The 23383-nt window shown below is 38.2% G+C and overlaps 1 long non-coding RNA gene across 3 annotated transcripts in view; it reads left to right on the forward strand.

Annotated features, from left to right (window-relative positions):
- The window catches only part of LOC140470082 (uncharacterized), a 59451-nt gene extending 36511 nt beyond the window's left edge, over positions 1–22940 (forward strand). Inside the window, exons 6-7 of one of the 3 annotated variants that reach the window (XR_011956357.1) lie at positions 14903–14972; positions 22724–22940. This is a non-coding gene — a long non-coding RNA (uncharacterized lncRNA). Of the gene's footprint in view, positions 1–14902; positions 15505–19087; positions 19458–22723 lie in introns of those variants that run through there. The other 2 variants (XR_011956356.1, XR_011956355.1) reach the window with 2 other exon arrangements.
- The last annotated feature ends 443 nt before the right edge of the window (positions 22941–23383 follow it).

Genomic DNA, 23383 nt, shown 5'->3' on the forward strand with positions numbered 1-23383 from the left:
ACCAGAACCTGTTCCAGAGAGTGTTACAGAAAAGGCAGAATGGTCAGCTGCAGGTGGTCACCTGACCGGTCACTGGACCCAAAGGTTCACTCTCCACAGATGCTACCAGATCTGCTGAATTTTTCCAGCAATTTCTGTTTTTGCTCCTGATTTCCCAGCATTTGCAGATGTTTCGTGTTTGAATATTGATCTTGCCTGTTGCAGAGGAGTTTATTGATGAGTTTGGAGAGTTTTGAACATTGCAACTTAGGCCACAAATCAGCCACGATCTATTGAATGGCAGAGCAGGGTTGAAGGGCTGAATGGCCTCCTCCTGTTCCAATGAAAGTTATCTATCTGCAGCTTGTGGTAACATTTCCCCTCACTGCTCACTTCACCTCCATGTCTAACACACTGTTACTGACTGAACAAACCTCCTGCTCATGTTCAGTGGCTCCCTCTACTGCCACCCGGATTTAACTCTCATCATGGGATGCTGTCTCGTGTTACTGCGGGAATGCCCACAAGGACTCATCCTGGAGCGTTATCCCGTGGGATCCAAAAATCCCGTTTATTTCCTTCTTCCTATTTCACTCTCAGTTTAAACCCATTCTCCTGTCATGCTCTTCAACATGCCCATGTGGGTGGACTAGAGGCAGCTGGCACCTGAGATTGAATCTGCCTCCCCCCACAATCAGGGATTTGGGAAAACACTCAGACAATGATCTATCCATCTGATTGTTGACTCAGACAGATAGGCAGAAAGAAAGATGCACATTTAGATAGTGCCTTTGATGACCCGGGGCAATGAAACATGCTTCCAACCCAATGATTTCAACTTCAATCTCTGAAACACAGACACAAAGCTTCCTACTTGTACCAGGTTGCCTCTCAGCCTTCTCTTTTCTTAAAAGTTTTAAGCTGTTAAGCCTTTCCTGGTGATTATAACCTCTGTGTTTCTGTCAGAGTTGTGACTGAACCTTTATTTTCCTGTTGTGAGTGATGCTAGTAGCAGAAACAGTTCCTGACTTGTGAGGGGTTTCGGTTGGAGTATTTATATTTACACATTCTTTCCCACCCTCACATACAGTGTGAAATTGATGTTAAACAGAAGGAAAGGATTGAGTGAGCACCCACAGAAACACAAAAGGCAGCATGTGTACCTGAGTTGAATGAACCCGGACTTAGGAAAATGTTACAACAATCACAACTAGTTAGAATTACAGAATCCCTTAGGCGCACAAAGAGACTATCCAGTCCATCGAGTCTGCAATGAAATGCTGTCCCACCCTACCTCCATAACCCCACATTTAGCATGGCTAACTCAACCCACCTAACCTACGCACTACAGGCCACGTTAGCACGGCCAATCCATCAAACCGGCACATCTGTGGGAGGGTCACATATTATGTCTAATTGCTCAGGATTGTGGATGAAGGCTCACAAATACATGTCTCTGACGCTAATCCTCTTTTTTTTCAAAATAAAATCTGGGGGAAACTGCAGCCAGAAAGATTTCCAATTATCTCATGAGGAAGAGAATTCAAAACTCGTGCCACTGACCCAGGGGGCGCAGTGAAGTCACAGAGGTCTGGGAACCATCAGAAATGTAATGAGTTGTGAGCAAGGTGGGGGTGAGACAAGGATAAAAAGACAGTCTGTCACATGGGGGAAGGCAGGAGAGATTAAACAGTAGAAATGGTAGTCCCTCAAGGCCACAGCGAATGGAGTTAGGGCTTGGAAAGAAACAAGGAAACAAGCTGTCAAATAAATATATTTAAAAAACAGATTATAACAACATAGAGGGCAGAGTACACAGTCTGAAATTGCTGCTCTCGTTGGTGAGTACAGAACGCTGTAAAGCCTGGGTCATTCTATTACAGCCAACACATGCAGGATAGGCCAAGTGGCCTCGATCTGTGCTGTAACTTTCTGATAAATTTATTCTGACATTTGGAATTCAGGTCGGATGATGTTCATAAATTCTCAAATTGGACTTGAGTTTAATATTCTGGAGAAATGTTAAATAAATCACAATGATCCCATTCTGCAGACTTTAGTCCACAGCCCTGCATGTTCCAGCATCTCAGTTACATCCATGTCCTTTTATTCTAATGTGATGCTGGTTACTGCCTCTGCCACCCCATCAATGAGTTCCTGCTCCCCTCCATCTCCAAGTGAAATGAATTCGTCCCTCCCTTCTTTCTGGGAATTAGTTTCAATCTAAATCCTCCAGTTTCTGACCTCTCAGTTAATGAATAGCTCCTTCCTATCCACTCGATCTGGATTCCTCAGCATTTTATCACTTCAATTAAATCTCAGCTCATCCTCCTCGGAAATCATCCCCAGCCTATCCAATTTTTTCTCAGAGCACAAATTTTCCAATTGTAGAAACATTCTGATCAATCTCCTCTGTACCCTCTCAGGTGTGATCACATCAACCCTGGAATGTGGGGATCAGAAGTATGTGCAGTACTTTAACTGCAGTCAAACAAGTGTTCCTGACATTTCCCATGTCACCTCCGTGTTCTTGTGGTTGTCGCTCAGACAAGAAGTGTCCTGGTTTTCCCACATGGAACTGGATGTGCATTCCATGGGGCTGGGATTCCATACCATGTGTTGATTTGTTAATTAATCCTAAATTAACTTCAGATTAAAACAACATTATCAGCTGCCCATTATACTCCAGCCACCGTACTTTTTAAAATCTCTTTAAAATTATTACTATCTCAACACAACAGGCTTTAAGTTGCTGATCAAGTATTCAGATGTCTCCACTGTTACAATCACTTGAAGATTATCTTCACCTTCAGCTACATTTGGTGAATTGAACACTGATTGTAAATATATGAATATCAAACGGACTTGAGTTTTATGGTAATTAATCCAGTCTGACATTCTTGTTGGTTAATATCTTGAAGAGAACTGTCCTCAGAACTCCAGGTGTGCTCTGACTTCATTCACAACTGGATGTGGCTGGACTGCAGATCTTAGATCTGTTGTTTCCTGGATTGCTTTGCCTGTCTATCACTTTCTGCTTATGCTGCTTGGAACACAAGTAGTCCTCTGGTAACTTCATCAGGTTAACACCTCATTTTTAGGTATTCATGCTGCTGTTACTGACATGCCCTCCTGAATTCTCTCAGTTGAATGAGGATTGATCCTCTGGTTTGATGGTAAGAGGCAAGTTGGGGAATATGCTGGGCCGTGATTCTGTAAGTTTTGTTGGAGTACAATTCTACTGCTGTTGGTGGAAGGAAAGGGCTAAACTCTTGCACTGTAAGCCATATATGTAAGAAGCTACATGCAGTATCATGAACACTGATTGGCCAAGAAATGAATTGCGAGCATCACTGTACAATGATGCAGGATCATAACTGCAGCAAGGGGAGATTAAGAACCAACTTGACATAGGAGTAGGGAAAGAAGCAGCTGGTCACATTGTCTCATTAATAGTCACAAAGAGACTCTGTGAGATTATTGTACTGTTGGAGTTGAGGATGGAGGAGATCGGGGAGATGGAGAGCCCTTCTACAGAAACTAATCTGTCTGAGAGTTATGGGATCGACTTGATTGCCATGCATTTAATAGAAAGTTAATTGAAACTGTTTTTATCCCCAAAAGATAACAAGACAATAGAAACAAACCCCAGAATACATGGTTCAGAGATGGATGTCAATAGACCATCAACATCCAACTCCTGCAATTATTCAGCAAACGTATGTGTGATTACCCTGTTCTGATGAACCAGAAAATCACTGTTCACTCTGTGCAGGTGGACAGTGATGTGGGGAAGGATTGGCCGAGTGGTATTGTCACGAGACAGTTAATCCAAAGCCCCAGATAACGTTCTGGAGACCTGGGTTCAAAGCCTGCTGCAGCAGATGCGGGGGATTTGAATTCAATTAATAAAATTTCTGGAATTTAAGAGTTTAATAATGACCATTAATCGATTGCCAGAAAAACCCATCTGGTTCAGTAATGCCCTTTCAGGAAGTAAGCTGCCATCCTTACCTGGTCTGGCCAACATTGTGACCTCAGACCCACAGCAATGTGGTCGACTCTTACCTGCCCTCTGGGCAATTAGTGATGGGCAGTAAATGCTGCCGGGCCAGCGACACCCTCATCCTGTGAATGAATAAAGGAAAATAAAAATCTCTACCCAGTGTGAATCTGTACATGTTCAACAATGTTGTGAACATTTCCAAAGCTAAGATCTCTATGTGCAAAACGTTATGAGCTGCCAAAACCATTGTTCATTACTTGGCGTGAACAAGAGAAAAAGATCCTTCAACTTGTGGTTATGAGTAAATTCATTGGTGTCTCAGCAGGATGGATGCCTGAGTGAATCCCTTCACACAGAGCAGGTGAACAGCTTCTCCCCAGTCTGACGGGTTTGGCCAATTTCTAGGTGGGATGGGTAAAGAATTCCCTTCTGGCATTCCCCAATTTTCCAGAGTCGGTCCCTAGTGTGCCTGCACTGGTGTTTTGCCATTTCAGATAAATGCTGGCAGAGTGTTATACACACTGTTACACCCCCCCTCCCCTCCCCTCCCCCACCCCAGAACCAAGTATAAAACAGTAAACATTATCTCCTGCTGTGGAGGGACAGCCTGTCTTGGTCTGAGTAGGAACATTGAGCCGATTTACCTCAATGACAATTTAATCGGTGACCAGAGCAAGTTAAGCAAGTCCAATTAAAATGCATTGTAGCACAGAAAGAGGCCCATCAAATCCAAGCTGGCGCTCTGTAGCAGAATCTCACATTCTCATTCCCCATATGTCTCCCAAACTCTGCAAGTTTATTTCCCTCAGAACTGATCTAATTGTTTTTATCAATCATTCATCTTCTCTCCCTGCACCACCATAATAGGCAGCATGTTCTGCATATTTCCAGCCAATACAGTCAGCAGAAACACTTGCTCATCTCCTGCTGTCTCAAAATCTCATATCTGATCTTAATTCTTGTGCCATCATCTATCGAATACAGATATTTTTGTCTGTTATATCTCGGTGTGTTATAATCTTATACAGCTTTATCAAAAATGTATTTAACTTATTTACTTCCATGAAAATAGCAATCTCTTCAAATCAATCCAGTGACTGCATTTTCATCATCAGTGAACCACTCCAGTAAGTCTGTACTCCACACCCTGAAGATCACTCATATCCTTCCTTGTTAATGTCTGTTTTGTTCCACAAATCCAGACGACACAAGTTTTCTGCACAACAGCAGTGGCTTTATTATTGGACAGCTGGCAAGAATTTCAAAGCATCTCTAAAGTTGCCGAGTGTCTACTTGTACAGACTCTTCTTCATGAATCTCTGCCTTACCCACAGAGACAGTATATTTAATAAGAATTAGACAAAGGCATATCAGTCACATGGGTGATTGTCATTACATAGTTTAAAGCAGGTAATTATGAATTTACAAAGCTTGATGAATGCCAATGTCCTGTGATAATGTGTGATGGATTACAGAAACGGATTATCGTATTGTCCACGATTATGTGTTGATGGGAAGAGATTAAGGCAGAAGGGTTCTTCTTTCAGTGAATGGGGGATTCACTTACCTATGCTCATATGGAGGGGAAGTAGTGAGACAATGGGAGCAGGAGGCAGTTTAACAGGGTTGTGCCCAGGACTCTCAGTCTCTGATTATCTGTCCGTCTGCAACTTCCCCTCTCAGCTCTTGCAGTCGCTTTGTCAGTTCTTTCACAAATTGTTTCACCCTATCCTTGCCATTGTACATCTCCTGCCCTCCCACTACCATACCCTCTGGCAGCTGCATAGTCCATCCGGTCACTAATTCAAAGGGGGATTGCTCAGTTCCCTTTGCTGGGGGTGACGTCAGTTTCATTAGGATTGTGGGGAGTACCCTAACCCATCCCGGCCTGTCTCTGTCAGGGCCTTAGTCAGACTAGCTTTCAGTGTCTGCTTCATTCCTTCTTCTGTCCCTGAGCTCTGGGGGTGGTGTGTGAGATGGGATTTCTGCTCAGTACCAAACAGGCCACAGAGCTGCTTAACTTCGTTTCCTGGAACATGTGTCCCTTGGTCAGAACCTGCAGGGGAATGCTTCCATCCTCTGAGTAAACCTGTTTATTAAGACCCAGCAGGATTTCCTTCCCTGGGATTGAGATGGGGGTGTAGGTAAAATCCATCTGTAATTGTTCCCCTGAGTCCCTGGGTCCCTTCGGCTGCCTCCATTTTATCCTGATTGTTTTCCCTGGCTCACACTGTGTACAGACTACACCCCTTCGACAAAACCTTCTTGTTCCAGAACACCCCTGTAGTTGATCATTCGATATTGCATTTTATCCTGCTCAATATGGGCCAGCCCATGATATGTTTTTAATAATGTTTGTCTTATACAGTGGCACTGCTGGATCATCCTATGTCCTATTACTGCCCCACCCTTTTCCCATTCCTGTTTCTCCTGCTATGGGACTGTTTCTGGAAATGTCTTTAAACTTTCCTTTCTCGCTTCTGTAGCTACTGCCACTGCATCCTCCTCAAATGTCTGCACTGTTTCAGTAAGTATGCTCACCCATGCTCACCAACTACCCTGTTGGTGTGGCGTTTCTACTTTCCTGTCAGCTCTAATCTTCATTATTGCTGCTTCACTGGGAAAGTTAGCTGCTTCCAATAACTCTCTGACCTGTTCTTCATGCTCAATGTGGTCCACAGACAGGGTGATATACCTTCACCGAGCCCAGTCATGAACTATACCAAAGGCATGCTGACTGCGTGCATTTTGCCCCCCTCACCCCTGGTTAATGTCCGCGCTTCTGCCAGGGCTCCTGATGGTTCTCTATTTCTGGATAATTCCTCACAAAATTCCCACAATAATTAAACAATCCTAAAGTTTGCCTGATCCCTGTACGGTGTGCGGGTGGATAGTTTTATAATCATAGTTTTTGTTCCCGCTGGGTCTGTTCCCTCTCCCTTCCTGATTTGATCTCCCCAATGTGATATCCCCGTTCCGTCTCTCCCTACCTTCCCAGTTTCACTCTCTGTGTGTTAATTTTAAGCCTGGCCTGGCTAACCTGATCCAATACTCTGTATAATATCTGGATATGTTCTTTCTCACTGCTTGAGGTGATGAGGTGTTGGTAAGATCAGTGTGACGAAATCCATCAAACACACATCGGTGGGATATACTGGAATATTGCGGGATCCCTGAGGTAATAGTATCCTGGTGGACTGTTCTCCTCGGTCAGTAAACACCACTCTCTTCTGCCATTCAATGTCCACAGGTATTGACCCAGACTATTTCCAGCTTCTGTCAATCTATCACTGTCACAATTACTGCCTCTTCAGCCCCAGCTTTGATGAGATCCCATTTGTGTGGGGAATGAGAGGGCCCTCGATCTCTACAGAGTCGATAGATAACAACCCACTATCCTGTTTGATTTACACAGACCGCTGAGTGGGTCCGAGCTATAACCCACCAGATTCTCTGACTGTCCCAGTCTCCCTGCAATGTAGCTACTCCAGAGAATTTGCCTCTCCTTTTCTTTCTGTCCCAGTCCTGGCCGGAGCATCCCCATGTTTAAATTCGGGTGTTGATGTCAATAGTTGCCATTTTAGAAAAAATAGGAACAACTCCCAGAATGGTCCCTTCTTGAGTGTCACACCTCCATATCTGAATACGTTTTGTCATACTCCTGGTCTACATCGGGGCAGGTTTGCTTCATCCAGCTCCCTCAGTTCCCTCTCCGACTGCTCTCATTTTAGTAATTGAGGGGGTGAGGGGTAAATCCTTATCGGTAACTGACAAAGATGCTCCGGTGTTAGAATCATGCAAGTGTTGGCCCCTTAACAGCACGTCAATGAATATTCATGGGCTATGCATATACCTACATGAACACAGGCCACTCACAATGTGAACACCTATCTCCCTCTCTCTGCCTACATTCCTTGTCGATGTGCTCTTTCCTGCTTCCCTTGTAACATTGTGGGTCTGATTACCCTCCCTGTACTGCAGCTATTCCCCTGTGTTTCTGTGTTTGCCTCAGCTCTCATGGTCCAATTCAGAATGTGGTTAGAATTATCTCCCACTGAGAGTCCCATGTTTATAATTACAGTTAAATAGGGTCCCATGTCATCTTTTAAATGCATCAAACCGATATCATCATCACAGTTTGGGGTGTGGTAATCCCCCATAGTCCTTACACACCTCAGGCTTCCTCTCTGTATGATCCTCGATATTACCCTTGGTTCCCTGAGACACCAAGGTTATTTTAGCCCATTCAGCCTGTCCCCTCCCCAGTGTGTCCCTGTAATATCTGTAAATGCCTGGAGGCACTCATCAGCTGTGCACTGGGGGGAACCGTCTCGCACCCCATCCTCTCATTGCAGGTACAGTTTCTGCTGTACACTTCAGGGCATCTTGGGCCGAGGGAGGGTCCATACATCATCTTCGGTGAGACTGTGTACCTCTCCTAATTCATCCATATTGTCCCAATAAGGCCCATTATTACCATTTCTCTATCAGGCTGGGTGTTCATTCACCAACATCTGTTATTCAGCGGGTGAACGGTTCAGGTTTGGTTTCTGTCAGTTCCCTTTGTTGCTCCCTACTGTTTAAGTTGAGCTTTGATGCCCAGTGGTTCCATAGAGAGGGCCTTCTGGGCCTTATAGGGCAGTGGGTCATCCCACCCATTGTCGTCCCTCTGTCCATACGTGGGCGCTTTGTCATCTAACCCGTTCCAGTCAGTGTCACTATCCTCACTGCCTTCTGAGGAGAGCGGGGCACTAGGTACCTCCCCCCACTGTAACTACCACCTGGCCCTTTGGCTTTAAGGCCTCACGTCTGAGAGCCACCACCTTCACTTGTTCCTGTTTCCCATAATAATGTAACACATCCTGTCATTCCTGGAATAAAACAGAGCAAAATGTAAATTTGGTTTTACTTGAAATATTAATAATTTGACATTTACTTTACATATCTATAGAGGTGAAAATTCTACTATGATTATTTAAGTGAATTTAACGTGATCATACAATGAAAATAACTGATAGTCAATGACAATGAATGAACTGAATAATATGTGATTATTTGTACAAGTTCTTGCAATGAAAATTCAATTTTATTTAATGTTTGTCACCCATTACAACATGGGCATTGTTATTAGGGAATAAATTAATGGAAGGATATCAGAGAAAATAAATAGACTTTAATTTTAGCTTCACTGCAATAATGAACCAAAACAATATTTAGAAATATGGTTAAACTACATAACAAAGTTTCCAGTGTCATTATTGACATGAAAACAATTTTAGTTTGCAAGTTGTTTTATACTAAGAATAATTGAAAATGAATTGTGATTTGGAATACACCATTTAAAATATATTTTGAAGAGAATAATCAGATACTTTTTTGGAGGAAATTAGGAATGGCAGTAAATATATATTCATTGATATTAATAGTTTTAAATGTTGAGAAGTTGACTGGGATTATTTGTTTGAGAGTGGCTGCATGATTATAAAGACCAATTCACCATTTTCATTGCACTGTTGGTTTCACTAGAATCTGTTGTGGTCTGAGCTCTTGTTCTGTGCAGTGGACTGTCACTAATAGCTTAATTAACCTGCGAGTCCCTGATCAGGTTTCCTTTGTCTGTAAGTCAGTCTGTAAGTGAGCAACACACCTCCTTTTGTGGGGGGAAATAAGTGGCAGATCACACTGAGAATGGTTTCTAGCACACACCATCAGCAGGGAAGGGTTTTTTCTAAAGATTTCCAATCTCTATCTACAAATCTGATTTGTCATTTTGTGGAGGATTCAGCCCCTTTGTTCTGAGCTGTTTTTATACAAGCAGTTGGTTCATTATGTCTTTGCCAAGAATGTTGTTTACTTTTCCCTATTACTGTGATTCTGCAGGTTCGCATATTCTGTGAGTCAGTAATGTTCAGTAACTGAACATTGAATGATTTTGTCTCTAACAGAACAGTGGCCTTGTTTTCAGTTAAGTATTCACTTTCCATTTCCTGGTTGTATTGAATGTTCCAGAACCAGACTCTGAGCAATGTTTCCATTCACTTGTGTTGGAGTCACTGACAGCCACATGATCAGTCAGTTTCAGCAGTTTGAATTCAATAATCATCTAGAATTATGAGTCTATTGATGAAATTATTCTCGATTGTCAGGAAAAACCCATCTCGGTCACTGATGTCCTTTAGGGAATGAAGCTGCCATCCTTACCTGATCTCGTCCACACGTGACCCCTGACCCACAGCAATGTGGTTGACTCTTACCTGCCCTCTGGGTAATAAATGCTGCCCATAGCCGGTGGCACCTACATTCAGTGAATGAATTTTCAACAAAGCTCTTAGTCCTGTGTCATGTGAGAAAGAAGCAGAAGGTGACCTTTCAGCCCCTCAAGCCCATCCAACATTCAATAAGGCCAGGCCTGATCTGTTAGTGATTTGTGTTCCATCTTCCCCCAACGTCCCTTAACAAGAACCTATCAACCTGTGTCTTAAAAATATTCATTGAGCACACCTTCTGGGGCAGAGAGTTCCAAAGTTGCACAGCCCTCTGGGAGGAAATAAATCTCCTCATCTCTGTCCTGAAAGGGTGAATCTAATTTTAAAGCAGTTCTCTTGAGTTCACGTATGACCCACAAGAGGAAACATCCTTTCCACATCCTCCTTAACAAACCATTCAGGATCTTAGACACTTCAGTCATGTCACCCCTCACTCTCCCAAACTCCGGTTGAAACAAATCCAGCCTGTCTAACCGATCCACATTTTATTACTGTCACACCGGGTTGAAATGTTGTGTTGTGTTTATTATGCAGTGAATGCGTTGTTCCACTGTGTGGGCTCTAAGAGTCAACGTGAGCCATACTAGCTTTCCTGTCTCACTGTGTTACATATATCTTACATCACTGTGGTGATCCTATCCCTCCCTACCTCATATAACCAAAAAGAATGGCAGAGAGAGATCAAGAAAAGTTGTTAGAAAATGTGTTGTTGCCGAAAAGGTACTTGGTCTGTTTGTAGAGATTGCATTGTAATTGAAGTAACCAGTTAATGAAAAGTTACTGACAAAATATTTGAAGTGGAGTTGCTGCTGGTGATGGAAATGCTGCTGGTTGGTATAAGAGAGGGCTGGGGGGAATACTGTACTGATGAGAAAGTTGAGCAAGGTAACCTTTTATCTTTGTCAATAAGAAGAGGCAGAGATTGCAGCTAGGACAGCGTTGGAGCTGTTTTGATCTTGCAGACGTTATTTTAATATTTATTTGATGTGATGTGGGTGTCACTGGCTGGGCCCAGCATTTATTACCCGTCCCTAGTTACCCTTGAGAAATTGGTGCTGAGCTGTCTTCTTGAACTGCTGCAGTCTACCTGCTGTGGGTTGACCCACGATGCCATTGGGGTGGGGATTTCCAGGACATTCACCCACCGACAGTGAAGGAATGGCAATGTATTCCCAAGTCAGGTTGGGTTAGTAACTTGGAGGGGAACTTGAAGGTCGTTGTATTTCCATCTAGCTGCTGCCTTTGTCCTTCGAGATGGAAGTGGCCATGGGTTCCTTGAGTGTTGTTAGGGCTGCACTAATCCAGGCAAGTGGGGAGTATTCCATCACACTCCTGACTTGTGCCTGGTAGCTGTAGGGCAGGCTTTCAGGAGCCAGGAGTTGAATTACTCCTGTAGCCTCTGTATTTGTGTGGTGAGACCAATTCAGTTTCTGATCAATGATTATCCCCAGGATAATGTTGATAGTGGGTGTTCAGTAATGGTAACAGCATTGAATGTCAAGTGATGGTGGTTAGGTCATTTCTTATACGTGATGGTCGCAGCCTGCATTTGTGTGGCATGTATGTTACTTGCCCCTTGTCAGCCCAAACCTGGATATTGTCCAGATCTAGTTGTTCTTGGGGTTGGACTGCTTCAGTACCTGAGGAGTTAATTGTTTATCAACGTTCAATAATTACAAAATTATGCAAATTCCTTTTTCTATCAAATGTCATGGACTGTATCTTGTGGTCACTCTGATATTAACTTTCGTTATCTCCTTATTTTCTTCCTAATTCAGACACAAATGTTTGAACATCGATCAGGATTAAATTAAATAATTTAAAAACATACGTTTCTACATGTAAACTAATTGAATGAAATCCATTCCTTCTGTATTGTCTGCATTTTGAGCAAAAGTCATTTCTTTTCAATAATTACTGAATGGCTCATTTATTGTCCTCAATCCATCAATCCAGCTGTTATATTTTAGTCTTCAGTTTACCGATCTTAATGATGTCGAATCAACATCAGAGCAAAGGGCTTTTAAAATGTTGAGTCAACTTATTTGTTCTGATTACAACATATATTATGAATTCATTATCCTTATAATAATTACAGAATAATTTGTTTGTCTTTCTAACATGTCTAGTCAGATCCATATTTTAATTTAATCCATTGTTTCATTTAATCCATTGTAACAATACTATTGATTTCAGGTCAAGTATCCCACAGTGGAACCAATGATTTTGCATCCAGCATGCTTTGAAAACTGACTTTTGCTCATTTGAATAATCACAGTAATCTCAGCCTTATAAGTTCAGAGAACTGTAATTACTTTTCACTGCAATGATTGCTGTTCATGTCTACACATTGCACAGTCATATAGCAACATTAAATATCTCCTTCCTTGAAGTGCACTGATATATTTTCAAAAATCTATGTGTTGCTAATATGTAACTATTGTTCAGTTCAGTAAGGGGTATAAATGTGCAATAATAGCTCAGTACGTGAACTGATGTGAATATATTGCCGTGTACAAACTCACAATCATTGTGAAAATCAATTTTTATTTTAACCATGGAAACACAGTTGAATTAATTCAATTATATTTCACTTTAATGTTCGCATTCATTGTATTTCTAGTCACAATAAGAGTGAACTATTTCATGTGACAAAATTATTTAAAATTCATGTCACTTTTTCATGGACACAAAGTAGAATTAACACCCATTTTTGCTTTCCTTTACCCATCACAGTCAAGTTTGAATTGTAGAAAGTTAGACTGATACAGCATGAAATCAGGCCATTCAGCCCAACTTGGCATTCTGGCCAGGTTTCCGAAACTAAACTAGTCCCATTTTCCTGTGTTTGTCCCATATCCCTCTGGATGTTTTCTATCCATGTAACTGTCCGAAAGTCTTTTAGATGTTGTAATTGTACCAGCTGCTGACTTTCCTCTCACATCTCATCTCAATATGCCAAACACACGTTGTGAAAAGAGTTCCCCCTCAGATCCCTTTTAAAACTTTCCCCCTCACCTTAATAACATTCATACTTTAATCAGTGACCTGAAGCAAATAAATTCAATATATTGTGACCATTATAATCAACAACAGATACAAGTTGAGAAAATGTTGGATTGAAAAGTAATTCAATTGACACTTAGATATTTTCTAATCAACTCTGAGGTGCTTTGACACATCTCGGTTTAAGGTAGGAATTGAACGCCTGCCTCCTGGTCTATTAGTACAGACATTACCAGAGTCCTCCATAATGTTCCCATGCAGGAAGGGCAGGACTATAATCACATACTTACTATGGTTACTCACAGGGAAAACTGCTCAGATATTTATCATGATAATTGGACTGGGATTGTATTAGACAGTTCCATTGTGTAATGGATAAAAAGAATGATGGAACGAAGCGACAATGATCTTAAATAAATATAAGTCTCATGATAATCAAATAAGTCAATATGTTTGAAGCAGTTATTCATATACATAAATTAACATTGACCTCCTTTGTAACGCACATGAATTGGAAATAAAGCATTGGCCATTCAATGTGACTACTCAGCGAAAGACAACTTTCTTTAGTTTCACAAAATTGTGATTTCTAAGAATTCAAGATTTATTGTAAAAGAATAGAGCAAACATTTGTTAATTCAGGTTTGTGTACACAAGAAACACGTGAAATTTAAATAATGTTTAATGTGAAAAATAGTTAGCTCTTTTGTAATAATCAGAAATATAGAAATGTTAGCATTGAAGTGAAATACAATCAGTACAAGAACGCAAAAAACTGTGGATGCTGGAACTCAGAAACAAAATCAGTAATTGCTGGAAAACAACTCAGCAGGTCTGGCAGCATCTGTGGGAAGCATTCAGTGTTAATACTTTGGGTCCAGTGACCCTTCTTCAGAATGTATTTTTGCTCACAGCCAATTCACTCTAACTAAGCTTCCACACTGAAAATTATTTTGCTCAGATTAAGAGATTGGAGAGTGCAATATTGTTTGTCAGTTGATGTATTGAGCCATTGTTCCACATCGACAGCTGGATATATTGCATTCAAACAATGATTACCAGTTAGACATTAGCAATAATTAGTTTTAAAATGGCTGAAACCAAATTTAAGGTTGATAAGAAAATCCTTATTGCAATGTAATTGGGCAGTATATCGGAAAAAACTGAAATATTGAAGTGAAAAATAATTAGCCATCTCTTAATTGATAAGGCTAATTAATAATTGTTCCATTAATATGAGAATTCAAATATAAGAGAATGAGATAGTTACTATGAGTGTGGAGTGAGAAAACTTTGGTTGATTACAGGTGTGTTGACCTGAAAAGAATGTTAATATTTCATTATGATACTGGCACTAAGAAATAATGGATTCAACTAAAATGTGAATCTCATGATGGTGTGAGAGTTGAAATGACAATTAAATAATAATTAATATCAGAACTCAACACGTAAAATGATTCAATATATTCAAAGCAGTTTGTACGGGATATTCATTAAGATCAGTAAACTGAGAATTAAAATATTGGGTTAATTTAAAACAAAAATCACACCTTCAGAGATATTCATCAGAATTGTTTTGTAATTGAAAAAACCTCATTTATTCAAGAATTCTGCATTTCCCTCATTTTCTGTCTTTTTTCCACAGGGATCTGTACTGGAACCCTTCTGGTTATGATACAAATATATAGAAGACACATGAATTAAAATCTAATTGGGTGAGTTAATAAGCTTGCAGATGATACAAAGTATTCGCACCTGCACTAAAATGCAGAAGGTTGTCGAAGAATGCAGCAGGAGAAAAAGATAAACTGCAGCTATGGGCAGAGAAATTAAAGGTAAAGCTTAATCCATACAAGTGTGAGGTGTCTCACTTTGGGAGCTCAAATGTTAAGGAAAAGTAGATAGTCAATGGCAGGACCCTGAACAGCTTTGTTGTTCAAAGGTATCTTGGCATTCAAGACCATGGCTCCCTGAAAGTGTCCATGCAAGTAGATCGGGTGGTAAGGAAGGCAAATGGCATGCTGGCCTTTATTCATCAGGGAACTGGTTACAAGAGTCAGGATATCATGTTGCAACTTCATAAGATTTTGGTTAAAGCATACTTAAAGTATTGTATTTACTTCTGTTCGCCACATTACAGGAAGAATATGGAGGATTTGGAGAGGGTACAGAGGGCATTTACCAGGATGCTGCCTGGATTTGGAGACGCTGCTTTTTTGTGGAGTGGCGGTGGCTGTGGGGAAGAATTGATTGAAGTCTGTACAATCATGAGATACATAGGTAGAGTTGTCAGTCAGGAAGTTTCTTCCCAGAGTTGAACCGTCAAAACTATGAGGCAAGCATTTCAGGCTTGGGGGGTGGGGGGAGTTCAAGGGGCATGTGAGGGGCAATTATTTTTTACACAGGGAGTGGCAGGTGTCTGGAATGAACTTCAAGGGTTGGTGGTGGAGGCAGATACATTAAGGCTATTTAATGTTCATTTAGATAATTTGGATGGATATGGATCAAGGGTCGGCAGAAGGGATGAGTTTCTTTTGCATTATGTTCAGCATTCCTGTGCTGCACAGATTTTTGAGAGAAAACTAATATCTCACTCATATGACATTTAATCTAATCAATATTTAGCCACTGGTGTCAGAAATAGGAAGAAAATAAGTAGAGAACGAACTTGAGTATAATCTAAAGATAGAGTTAATGACATTTACAGAGGTAATTTTTTGATTTTTTAAAATTATAATATTAATAACTTTGGAGATGTGTTGAAAATGTTTGCAGTTACTGATGTGCTGAGCCAAAATTACCCTTTTTAAACTGAAGATTGGACTAGAAACCTGTTAGAAAACTTGAAAATATTCAGTCAGGTGTGATGCACACCATAATTTAATCCATTGATTATTACTGCCAATACTACAATAAAAAAAATCAGGTCTACACCAAAAAGCATCGATTTTCCATCCAATGCTCATTGGAAATATTGGAATACTACTCATTTCAACAATCAAAGTAATCACAGCCTCATCGATTAAGAGATATCTAATGACATTTCACCAATAATTACTGTTTATTTCGAACAAACAGCAATGGGAAGTTTCTCAATTACCTTCAGTTCACTGACAGCATATTTATAATTTTAGTTATTGCTAATATCTAACCACTGATCAATCAAGAAAGGGATAGAAAAGTGGAATTATGGCTCAGTACATCAAGTGATGGAAAGATATTGCAGTGTTCACTCTCCCAATTATTGTGAATATCGATGTTTATTTTGATTTGATTTGAGTATATTTTTCTTCAACACAAAGATTTATTGTAATTCTGATCACAGTAAGATTTAAATATTTTAAATCTAAAAAAATTTAAATTTGTGACATTTTTTGTAAACACAAAAATAGAATTTACAGGTGTTTGCTCTTTCCTTTATCAATTGGAATTGTTGCAAGTTATATATTTGTGGAAGGAAGAGAAGATGTCTGCAGCTGAATAGTCACAGTGAATGATCTTTTCTTCCGATTCCATCTGACTGCTAAACATTCTCATTATCTTTTTCTTTATAAGAAAAACTGCTTTAAACATATTCAACAGTTGTATTTTTTATGAATTTACAATATGTCGATTTATCTTTCTTCCAATTATCCTGATATTAATATGTAAGTGAGAGCATATGTGCTTAGTACAATTATTATCGTGAATTACTAGTACATTCTCAGTCCATGACACAGAAAAAGTCTAATTAATTCCAAGCCCAATTATCGGAATGAACACTGGTTAGTTTTCATTTGAGTAATCCCAATTGATTATAAGCCCAACCTTCCTTGTTGGGACGATAATGAAAGGCACTTGTGTAGCTCTAGTAGTGTGTCTCCTAAGAGACCAGATCACCAGATGCAGAGCCATAGCCTTGAAAGCTAGTGCTTCCAAATAAACATGTTGGACTATAACCTGATGTCATGTGATTTTTAACTTTGTCCACCCTAGTCCAACAGGGAGAAAGTGAGGACTGCAGAGCTGAAAATGTGTTGCTAGAAAAGCGCAGCAGGTCAGGCAGCATCAAAAGAACAGGAAGAAGGGCTTATGCCTGAAACGTCGATTCTCCTGTTCCTTGGATGCACCCTCGTCCAACACCGACATCTCCAAATTATTGTTGCACAAAGGAATTGTAATTTTTAAAAGAAAATATGACTTTAATTAAGATCTTTAACACACGATTATTAAACCCTTCCAATATTATTATAATATAATTGTAATTGAAAAAAAAATGCTCACTGAACACGGCACACACAACCACACAAATGTCTTCCTGGTCATCTAATTACTGCTCAAGAGAAAAGCCTGAGTAAATATTTTATTGTTCCTGAGAACAAGAATCACAGTAAATATTTGGTGAGCAGTTCCATCCAATAAATGCACTTGATTTCTGAAATTTCACTTCAGTAATTGCACACGACATATTTCGCTAAACCTAATAAAAATGCTTTATTCCAAATGAGCAAGGACGCTAACATCAGCATACATAGATTTCCAATCCCCTTGAAGTATTGCAAAATAAAATAATGTATTTTGGCTTGGTACAACTGTACTTGAAAACATTTTGAGCTCGCACATAAAAAATCTTTATCTGTTTATTCAGACAAAATAGTGAAACTTGGCACTGTAAATTTATTTTGACTTTCACTCACGAAAATACTCATGTGAATAGTTTCTCATTATCTTCCTAGTTCTGATCCAAATGTTGAAATATTTACGATAATAAAACTTCAGGAATAATTAAGTGTTCTTTGCAAGAATGGCATGAAGATTAGATTAGATTACTTACAGTGTGGAAACAGGCCCTTTGGCCCAACAAATCCACACCGCCCCGCCGAAGCGCAACCCACCCATACCCCTACATCTACCCCTTACCTAACACTACGGGTAATTTAGCATGGCCAATTCACCTGACCTGCACATCTTTGGAGTGTGGGAGGAAACCCACGCAGACACAGGGAGAATGTGCAAACTCAACACAGAGAGTCGCCTGAGGCGGGAATTGAACCTGGGTATCTGGCGCTGTGAGGCAGCAGTGCTAACCACTGTGCCACTGTGCCACCGTGCCGCCCACAAATGTTCAAGGTCCTCGAATTACTGTTGAATAGAATACTCTTCATAAGGGCCTTATTGTCTCGAGCCGATGTTTTCTGTGACTGGTATTTTTTTTGACTAGTGACTGATGTGTTTTCAAATCATGTGCACTGCAGAAGGATTTTTTTAATTTTCAATTTGTTATGAGCAAAAAAACTGTTTTGAACATGCTGATTTACTTTTTTTACTCCAAAGTTATTTATCAATGTACAATCATCACAAAATTATGGAAGCTCCTTGTATCTTACGTTCACTGTCATACGCACTTTCACTATCTACTTATTAACTTCCTACTTCTGACAGGAATGTCTAAACATTGGTTATGAACAAAAGTATATAAATTAAAAGTACGTCTCAAGAAGCAAACCAATGGATGGTAACATGTCATTCTTGTAATCCTGCATGTTTGACCCAAAAACAATTCTGCTGAATAATAACTGAATTGCTCATTTTTGTGAATCCATAAATTATATTGTATTCCTCAGTTTACCGATATTCATGAATATCCAATCATCATCACAGCAAAGTGTTTTAGAATATTAAATCAATTTATTTTTACAGATTATAATGTTATTTTTCCAGTCACTGCCATTACAATAATTGTACAGTTATTGGAGTTAGTCTTTCTAACAAATAGTGAGAATCGCATTTCAATTGCATCAATTGTTTCTTAGTACGAACACTACAATATAAAAATCAATTTACTTTTCAGTTGAACGATCCCATAATGGAACCAATGACTTCCCATTCAATGCCTCATTGTAAAAATTTGATGATTGCTCATTTGAATGATCACGGTAATCTCAGCCTGAAGCGTTCAGAGAACTGTAATTACTTTTCATTAGAATAATTCCTAGTCATTTCTCCACATTGTTCAGTGAAATAATCAACTAAGATTTCTCAGTATTCTTAAATTAACTGATAGAATTTGGACAATCCAATTACTGCTATTATCTAATCATTGTTCAATATAGTTCAGGGTATATCTGTGGAATTATGGCTCATACATGAAATAATGTAAAGATTTGCAGTGTGTGTTGTAAATATCTTTTTATTTTAACCTGAGCAAAAGTTGAATTGATTTAATTATGTTTCGCTTACATGTTAACATTTACTGTATTTATAAACACAGTACAAGTTAATCATTTTTCATGGAACAAAATCATTTAAAATTCTTGTGACGTTTTGAAGTACAACAAAAGGAACTAACATCACTATTGTTTCATGAAATAGTCACAGTACATTTTGAACTTTGGGAAGTGAACATTTCTGGAAAGAAGGAAAGTTGTCTTCAGATGAATAGTTGCATTGTGTGACTAATTAATTTATTTTCCTATTCATTTATGTTGCAAAAAACATTTGAATTTTCCTTTCATTCTGTGAAAACTTGCTTTGAACATATGGACTTATTTTATTGATTTTTGTTCATCAGTTTACAATGATCAAATGATTAGGCATTTTTTCCTCTCATGGATCATCATGAGATTCATATTTAATTAAAGTCATTATTGCTTTGTTACATCATTACTGTAAATACTAATTCATTTTGTTAGTTCATTACACACAGTAAATATGTAATTAATTCCCGTACAAATTATTACAATAAACATCTGATTCGTTTTCATTTGTGTTGCCACAGTAAGCATGTGACTATGGTCCTACCCTTCCGGGGTGGGGACATTATGAAGGGTCCGTGTGGAGCTCTGACAGTGTCTCTACGACAAGATCAGGAGGAATGATTTCAATTCCCACCTTCAGCAGAGATGTGTCAGAGCAGCTCCAAATATTCATGAGAAAATACCTGAGAATAGATTGAACTACTTTTCAAAACAACATGAAATATACTTCAATCTGCTGTGCATTTCAATCATCACCATATCTATTACTTATTTTCTTCAGGTCACTGATAAAACGATGCATCTAATTCTGCTAGTTCAACATTCCTTGAAAAAGTAATTGAGAATATTGCAATCTTAAATTTGGAAGAGTCGAAGAAATGATACTGATTTTTTTTTCTCTGTTTGAAAGAACCTAGTTCAGACATTTCAAGCACATAAATACTTATTCTCCAGTATCATAAAGGTGAAAAAATAAACAGTCAAAATTCCTATTCAGCAACTTCATAGTATTCATTGGTCAGTTGACCAACTACAATTGTGACTAAATATTGCAATTCATCTAAATATTGTTATGTGCTTTGAACAAATTAAATTTCTTATTACTATTCATTCTTGAATTGTCAGGAATTTGTTTTTATTTTCCATCCACCTATTCATAATTCATAAGATTGATATGCTTTCAAAATATCGACATGTTCATTTGAACATTTAATTTGTCTCTCTCTCTCACTTATCTCACTTCATGCATGATAGCTTCAATGCATTTTGCTAATTAACTCTACGAAACTTAAAAATGTTGTTGACTTTACTTCTTTTGTGTGCAAGAAAACAATGTAGGTACACCCATTTGTTCTTTAGCTCAAATAAGACTAAATTTTAAATTATTGAAAAGACTACACTGGGGGAAAAAGAACGATTCTTCATCTCAAATATCACATTAAATGACACTTTTTCAAATCATGTGACCTCTAAAATGATTTGTATTTTAATTTCATTGTAAGAAAAAAAAACTGCTTTGGAAATGTTAGAATTGTTTCTTTTACTTCCAGCATTAGTTGTCAATGAACAATAATCATGTAATTATCAGTCATTTTGAGCAAAATAATTTTCTGTAGCAAATGTCATTAACTCGACCTTTTGTTCACAATAGTACTCACTTTCCTGGTCTAATTATTTTCTTCCTTATTCTGACATAGATGTCTAAACATTTATCACGATAAAAATTAAAAAAATAAACATGACTCAACAAAAAAACCCAGTGTTGAACTGTGTCAATTGTTGCTGAGTATTTTTTTAGAATTATTAAAAAGACTTTTTATATATTAATTTTCTGTTTATCAATCTTAATTATTACGTAATCGATGTCAGAGCAAAGTGCTTTCAAAATATTAAGTTAATTTATCTATCAATATTCTAGAAACAATTAACAATTATAATAATTACACAGCACTTTGTGCTTGTTACGAAGTCTAAGTTAATGTGTTTTTAATATTTTCCATATTTCTTATTGTAAATGCTACAATATAAAAACCTGTTTGGTCGGGCCAATACACCCAGAAAAGACCAATAACTGCCCTTGTGTCATCCTTTGTAAATATCTGACTTTTGCTCATTTGAAAGGTCACAGTCATTGATATTCAGAGAACACCAGTTACTTTACACTGCAATATTTCTCTTCATTTCTGCACATTACTCAGTGGAATAGTAAGATGAGATACCTCATTATTCTTAACTTTATTAATAGTAGTTTTAAAATCAATTTGTTGCTAATATCGAATAATTGTTCAATTTAGTAAAGGATGTAAATGTGGAATTATGGTTCCATATAATAACTATTGCAAGGACTTAGCAATGTAGAATCTCTCAATCATTGTGAATATTGCTTTTCATTTTAAACTTGGAAATACTTCTGAAATGATTTGATTGTCATTCACTTCAATGTTAACATTTATTGTGCTTCTAATCACAATAATAGTTGAATATTTTTCTTGTGCAAAATTATTTAAATTCTGATGAATTTTTTTGAAGTACACAAAAAAAGGATTGACATCTTTCTTGTTTCATTAAACAATCACGGGAAATGGTGACTTCTTAGAAATCAGACATTTTCAGAAAGAATGAAAGTTGTCTTCAGCTGAATAGTCCCATTGACTGACCATCATTTTGTTCCAATTTACGTGTAGAACAAAAAAAATTACGTTGCATTTCATAAAATGAGAAACTATTATGAACATCTAGAAGGATTGTATTCATTTTTATTTATCAATTTACAGTAATCACACAAATCTATCAAGTTGTCATTCCACAAATTATCATAAAAGTCATATTTAATTAAGACATCTGTTAACTCCCATCATTATTGTAAATTACTATTTAATTTTAAGTATATTACACATAGGATCCATCCATTTAATTCCAATCCAATTATCACAATAAACATCTGATTAATTTTCACTTGACTGACCACAGTGAGCATGTGATTATAGAGCTGCCCAGCCTGGTTGGGAACGTTATGAAGGAATGTTGTGCAGCTCTGATAGTATCTCTGTTACCAGACCAGGAGGTACAGTTTCAATTCCCACCTTGCACAGAGTTGTGTCAGAGCAGCTCTGAATGTTGATTAGAACATATCTAAGAATCAATTGAATTGCCTTTCAATTCAAAATTAGATATGCTTCCATCTGTTATTCATTCCAATAATCACAGTATTTGCTGTTTATTTTATTCAGGTCACTAATAACAGAATGTATCTAATTCCACTCAATCAATATTCGTTGGAAAATATTTAAGAATGCTGCAGTCATACAGATGAAATATACAAAGTAATGATATTCATTGATTTTCTTTTGTTCTGAAGAGCTGAGTTAAAACAGCACATAGAACTTGATGCTCCAGTGCTATAAAAATGAGGAGAAAAAAATACATTTCTTGTTCAGTTAAATAAACAAATGCCAATTCCTTTTATTTATCAATTTTTAATTATTGATCAGTTTATGAATTGTGTGAAAGTTGTTTTTCATTTTCCACTCACCTATTTATATTGAATGTGAGATTGAACTGCTGTGAAAATATCCAAGTGCATTCATTTGAAATTTGATTTTGCATATTTATCACTGTGGGATATATATAAAGCAGTGTTACTTCTGCAATCATAATTGTTTATTCAAGGTAAATGAACTCGCACCAGTGTATAATTGTTTCAGCCAAGAGCCGAGTTAACAAGAATGAAAACTATGTGAATGAAATATATTTTTGCTTTTGTATTAGCTAAAATGTGCATACAAGAATGAAATGTGTCTGCAAATAATGGTAGATGTTATAGACAAATAGTTAAGGTGCTGTGAGGGGAGGGGGTGTAGGTTAAGCTAGATATGCCTGTACAAACAGTT

This window comes from Chiloscyllium punctatum, chromosome 50 (assembly GCF_047496795.1).
Source record: "Chiloscyllium punctatum isolate Juve2018m chromosome 50, sChiPun1.3, whole genome shotgun sequence".
Lineage (NCBI taxonomy): Eukaryota > Metazoa > Chordata > Chondrichthyes > Orectolobiformes > Hemiscylliidae > Chiloscyllium > Chiloscyllium punctatum.